The 6,781-nt window shown below is 32.3% G+C and overlaps 1 long non-coding RNA gene across 1 annotated transcript; it reads left to right on the forward strand.

The window, feature by feature from the left end:
• The first annotated feature begins 2,606 nt into the window (after positions 1-2,606).
• On the forward strand, positions 2,607-6,238 carry LOC120172024. Its single transcript, XR_005520927.1, has 8 exons — positions 2,607-2,827; positions 2,897-2,983; positions 3,076-3,181; positions 4,225-4,307; positions 4,381-4,434; positions 4,693-4,744; positions 4,932-4,995; positions 5,752-6,238. It is a non-coding gene; the product is annotated as an uncharacterized LOC120172024 (long non-coding RNA).
• The last annotated feature ends 543 nt before the right edge of the window (positions 6,239-6,781 follow it).

Here is a 6,781-nt window from a genome sequence, read left to right on the forward strand (position 1 = left end):
CTTATTTCACGTTTCATACAATTTCATATTCCTTTATCACTTGACTTGTTTCTTGTTTTTATATCTTCTCGTATACATATAAAATACATATTTTCCCATCTTAAAACTTATATTAAACATGCATGCAATCTTATTACTTATTATTAATTAACTCAAATAATATTCCTATATTGTTTCCTAAATCGTTATCATATAACACATAAATGCACATCGCATAATATGTAATGCAAGCATGGCACATTCACATAGTACACAATCCTAATCATGCTTCGACTCATGCTATCATATATTCAAAATATCGGGAACGGACTTATCACAAGTCTAATTCCCATTTAGAAATACATATATTCCAATAGTATGCACTCACCTTTGCCTCACTAAGTTCCAATCCTCTTTTATGATTCATTTCTTTCGATCGAATCTTAACCTGATAGTCGTCCCGGAACTTGTTCGTGCTCGATATCTACATAATTATACATTGATACATATCAGTGTCCAATTGAGGTATTCTAATCTATCATTTCATAGACCAAAAGAAAGGTCTAATTCTATTTCCCCTTGAAGTGCATCGGTACATTCTACAGTGTATCAATGCATCTCTTAACATGTGTATCGATGCACTACCCATGCATCTGTACACAAATCACCTTCGATGTTTTAATCTTAAGGGGGAGCATCGATGCACTATTTGCATTCGATGTTTATTTATTTGAGAGTGTATCGATACACATTGAAGATACATCGATGCACACAACCCAAAAATTACATTTTGAGCCCGAAAATTCTTACTTTGTCCTCAAATTCTACTTATTAACCCCTCCTTATGCCTTAAAACTTATCTATACATGTGTAAACCTTCTTATAACACTATAACACTTCACTATCCCTCATAATTCACCATAATTCTTGAATCAAAGAATTTCATCAAATTTTCCATGTGTTCTTAATTCAATTATATCACCTCTAACTTCTTAATTAACCCTTTGACAAGTCAAATCTAACTTCAAATTCTACTTATAAACTCTTTTCCAAAATTTCATTTAAAAAGTTCTAATCTTTAATCTCTCTTAACTCCTTCATCTTATGGTTTTAAGACAAATTAAGCTTTCCTTAAGCTTAAGTATCATCTCAAGAATTAAACCCAACTTCAAATTGAAAGGAAACAATCAATTGACATAATCTTACCTTACCAATGGAGCCACGGGAAGAAAGGAAGAAGAATGCCAAGCATCTCCAGAGTCTTCTGATTTTTCTTCTCCTCTCCACGTGTCTACTTCTTTTATAAGGGAAAATAAAAAAATTTCTTTGTCAAATGATCATTATACCCCTTATTCCATCAGTTTTTTACTGAACAATAAAAAAATATTTCAAATCTTTCAAAATCAGACTTCGAATTTTCAAAACTTCCATTTTAGTCACTTGCTATAGTTTTGGGATGTTACACCTAGATTTCTCAGTAGTATACTTTGGACAATTGGAACAGAGACATACAAAGTATAATTATTCATAAGTATATCTTTGATATGGAATTCAAGAAAGCTCTTTGAAAAAAACATTTTGAATACAATAAATAAGATTCCTGTTAATAAGTTAGCACTATTAGTATTGCCTCACTAAGTCATTGACTTAGCGTGTGTTTTCTCGCGCGTAGGTTTGAAGAAAGCTGATGATTGATTTGGGGTTGAGGATAGCATACACTTCTGAAGATCAACTCAATACAAATTAAATGTAGGTTTTGTTTATTTTGTAAACTGTTGGCATGCATTATACATTTAATTTGAAATGCTCTGGTCGATTTTGTAAACTCTTACTTTTGGGTTATCTATGTAAATTATTAAGATTTTATGTGAAATGATTTTATATTTGGAATGGTATTATTTTCTTTATCATTATTGGAACAATAAGTTTTAAAAATTATACATATTTTTGAATTTCGTATATTTGAAAAGTCAAATATGACACCTCGGATTCGTATCTGGGTCGGGTACGAGTCAAGGGTGTTACACTTACCCTCAGATTAATAAAAAAAGAGTTTTTGTCCTAAAATAAAAACATTGACGATCAAAATATTAAAAAAAACTAGGGATAAAGCGATTTTTTAGTCAAACATTAATTTTTTCCCTAAAAATAAAATGTTATACGATCCAAATGACTATTTAATTGATCGTTAGATGTATTTTCTGGGTAAACTACGTGTTTATTACATAAACTATCAGTTTTTATCAGTTTTAGTACCTAAACTTTCATTGTTTTCAAAATCATACCTAATGTTTAGTTTTTGTTTCATTTTAATATCATGTCGTTAAAAACTTATCGCGTTTAGTACCTATACTATCAGATTTAGTCCGTTTTAGTACCTAAACTTTCAAAAAAATTTCAAAATTTAGCTTTAAATTTTTATCGGTGTACTAAAATGTAGAAAAAATTAAACATAGATATGATTTTGAAAAAAAAAATTAAAATTTAAGTACTAAAATGAATCAAAACTGATAGTTTAGGTACTAAGTAGTTTACCTTTTTTTTTTGATATTGTCGTTTCTGAATATTCACAGTTTATGGAGAAAGATATTCTCACGCGTAACCAACTTATCTCCGTTACCAAACAGTTAAATTATCTCCCACTTTTACTTCCTTTTTTATTTTTATTTTTGTCCTCCATTTTTCTCTGCAACCAAAGCAAGTTGCCAACTCAGAGTCTCAGTCCACCGTTCACCGGCGGTAATTTTGAAACCATGGAATCGTACTCGAGTCCTACCTTAACTCAGTGCGATTAGATATTGGTTGAGCAACAAGTCTACAACATGCCTCACAATTCCTAATCCTTCATGTAAATCCTAAAACCCTAAATATTAGTAACTTTTTTTCTTATTTGAATTTAAATTCAGCTTTTTTTTAGGTTGGAGCTTCAACGAGAAAATCATTTGGAGTACTTAACGAATGGATTAAAGCAGCTCGATCCTTCTTTCTGCGTACTGGATGCCAAGTAAATGTAAGTTGTTTTTAGCTTTTTTAAGCTGTACTTTAACTTATTAAAATTAGAATGAATTTTTAAACTTTTAATTGCTTAATTTGCAGTCACCCTTGGATTTGTTATTGGATACTTCATTCGATTGCTTTAATGAACGAGTTTGTAGATCCTGAATTGGAAGATAATACTATTTATTTTCTTAGCCGTTGTCAGGTAGTAAAGTTTATAAAAGTTTGAATTATACATATGTATGATTATATCAATTGGAACAAAACATCATTTTATGTGAAATAATCACTTTAGCCATTTTTTTTCTTTTTGAAGAGTGATTGATGTTACTAAGTTAGTAGGATATGGTCTTAAATGGAACATATATTCACTATGATTCACATGGCTGATCTAATGAATCAGGAAATGCTTAGTATGTTGTAGTTGTTAGTTGGAAGATTAAAGCTAGTATTGCAAGATTGTAGATGGTTGCATTTATTTTGTTTGATAGTTTAGTTGATTTATTTCTATTCCTATATCTTACTACATGGTACTTCTCTTGGTTGGATATATGGTTTCCTTATATGGGAGAAATGCATTATTTAAGGGAAGTTTTGTGCTTATGTACATTGATTGATTTGCCCTTGTGTTTGTGCTTGTGCTTGTGCCCTACTCCATTTTTTACTTAGAGCATGTTACTCACCAGTTGGTGCCGATGGTGCTCAAACCTCATCAGGCACCAACTAGTTATGTTGATCTAGCTCTTCATTGTTCTTGAAATAATCATATCCGAAATTGGTGTGTGACACATTGGTATGAGAATATGACCTCTAGGGATCCTCCAAGAAAAATACCCGACTATACACGTGTCAGGCAATACCCATATAGCATTATCCAACACACACTCGAGTCTGAGTAAAACATAGCCAACTAGCTTTGGTGCTTGAGCACCATCTGCATTTGGTTTCTATCTTTCTTTCTTTTTTTTTGAATGGTTATCTAACACTTTGAATATTTTTTCTTAATTTTTACATCCTAATGGTGGTTATGGTGGTGGACCTGGACAGGCAAGTAAATTTTGGATATGATCATTGTTAAACTCTAACATACCGACAGTAATAAGTGGTGGTGTCCTATTTTTGACTGATTCCTTTTTATATGAAGCATTCTATCCTATTTTGTTTGAGTTTCCTTTTACTGCCTTTGAAGCTGTGCCAATTTTAATTGTATATGAGAAAACTAATCGACTCTATCATTTAATTTTCCAGATGCCTAATCTTTCAACAACATATGATGCAGTCAATTCACTTGTTACTTTGGGCAGTGACAAAGTGTTGTGATCAATTAATAGGTGGTTTATGCAACAAGTGTATTTTGAAGTTTTTATTAAAAGCTATTTAACAGAAATTTATAATTTCCTTCAGAGAAAAGCTCTACTCATTTATGCGGCAAATGGAAGATGATAGTGGGGGTTTCAGGTTTAACACATTTCATCTTTTTTCAAGTTTGAAACCACTTTCTAACAGATTTATTGTAATTTGCTTTTGTCTTTGAAGTTACTTTGTTAAGAATGATTTTGTATTTGGAGGTTAATGTTCTTTACAGTTGAATCTACTTACATTTAAGTACATGGCATCAAGTTCTTACTATGAGGAAAATGCAACTTTTTCCTATCCTTTTCCTTGAAACATTGTTCATATTGTAATTTTAAGCATTATTGATCATTTCTTTCACAGAATGCATGATGGTGGAGAAATTGACGTTCGAGCATGTTATACAGCCATCTCAGTATGTATGCAGTGATGCTGAAAAGTTAATACTATCACTATTTTGTTTGGAAAACTCCTATAATTGTTGTAGATCTATTGTTTCCTTTGGGTTGCATATATGTAACTTGTTTCTGTTTATAAATTATATGCCACTTTTTTCAATGTTATTATGTCTTTGCGGTAAGTCAGCATCTTTTCTTGACCAGGTTGCAAGTCTTTTGAATATTTTGGATGATGAACTTGGTTAAAATGTTGGAAATTACATTTAAGGTAAGTTTCTAGCTTCCACTTCTTATAGAGGTACTATTTACGGTAGCTAATTTTTTTTTCTCTTTCTTCGTCTTAAAATCTGTTTTAGGTTTAATTGTTTTGCATGTCCATTTTCTATGTTTTGTTGCTGCTAGAAAGAGCATTTATTGATGTGGCATGCGTAAAATTTGTTAAACCTTCATCTTAGGTGCTTCAAGGTTGGAAGCTCTACTCATATGCCTCATTCTCCAGTACCAATGCTTTATCTGAACATCTCAGGAAAGAATCAATGGGTTGGATCTCATAATCTTTAATAGTGCAAAGAGAGACCAGAACCTCAATGTGTTTTTATTGTGCTTCGTTTAGGATGAATAATACTGTTATTACCTATATGAATTATAGAAATGAGTTGTCAATCCCTTAAGTTAAGAGATTCTGTAATTATTTTCTATTTTTTAATCCCTTATTTCAAGGGATTACATCTCCTAGGATTAGTTTCCTTTCTTAGAGTTTCCTAGTTTAGAGGCATAATTTGTATATAAATATGTAATATGTTCTACTGAATGTACATAAGAATAAAAATAACAGACTTGTGTTTTCTACAGTCTGTTTTCTACACAGTCTGTTTTCTACATGGTATCAGGTTAGAGCGATCAATCTGATTTCCGCTTTTCTTTAAATCAATTCATATTCAACTCTATTTTTTTTATGGCTAATCTGGATCCCTCAGCATCCGAAATCACTTCCCAGACCAACCCCTCTCAATCTGATTTTCAGATTTTAGATTTCAAATTTTCAAAGCAACAGAGGAAAAATCGCCTTTGGTGTGAACATTGTAAGAAGCCAGGCCATATGATAGATCAATGTTGGAAGCTGCACGGAAAACCAGCCGATTGGCAGCCCACACGGTCCAGGTTTCAAAAGGAGCCTCATATTGCCTCTCAAGATGATTCCTCAAGCAGTTTTAGCAAGAAACAGATGGAGGAACTGTAGTAAAATTTGAGTAGTATAACAACCAAGCCTACAAATGTGACTTATACTACCACTGATGGAAATAATCCATATGCTTCCTCGGTACAATGGATAATAGACTCGGGTGCATCAGATCATATGACAGGAAATATTGATCTCTTGGAGGAATATAGTGAAAGAAGCTTACCAGCTTCTATCAAAATAGCAGATTGCTCTCTCACTACATTCAAAGGGAGTAGTTCTATTACATTAAACAAAAATCTACTACTTCATAATGTCCTCTATGTTCTTAGACTTGCATGCAATCTGTTGTCAGTCAGCAAATTAATTAAAGATTTTGGTTGTAATGTTGTGTTTGGTACTGGTGGTTGCATTTTTCAGGCACAGGGCTCGAAGAGGGTGATTGGCAGTGCTAGGCTGGGCAAAGTATTGTACACCCTTGGAGGTAAAGCATCTCATAATCATACCTTATCCAATGCTCTTAGGGAACCAATTTTATCTTTTGATCTCAATACCAATAAAATTATGTTATGGCACTCTAGATTAGGTCATCCTAATTTTTTCTATCTTTCCAAAATGTTACCAAACTTATTCATTAATAAAGATCCATCTTTGTTTTCCTGTGAAAATTTTCAAATGGCCAAACACACCAGAAAATCATATATTCCAGCCAAATTTGAACCAACAACACCTTTTTTCATCATCCATAGTGACATTTGGGGCCCTTCTTATGTCAAAAGTATTTTTGGGTATAAGTGGTTTGTGTCTTTTATAGATGATTACTTTAGGACAACATGAGTTTTCTTAATGAGAGAAAAATCTGAGGTTGAGTCTC

This window comes from Hibiscus syriacus, unplaced genomic scaffold (assembly GCF_006381635.1).
Source record: "Hibiscus syriacus cultivar Baekdansim isolate YM2019G1 unplaced genomic scaffold, ASM638163v2 tig00111841_pilon, whole genome shotgun sequence".
NCBI classification, from domain to species: Eukaryota; Viridiplantae; Streptophyta; class Magnoliopsida; order Malvales; family Malvaceae; genus Hibiscus; species Hibiscus syriacus.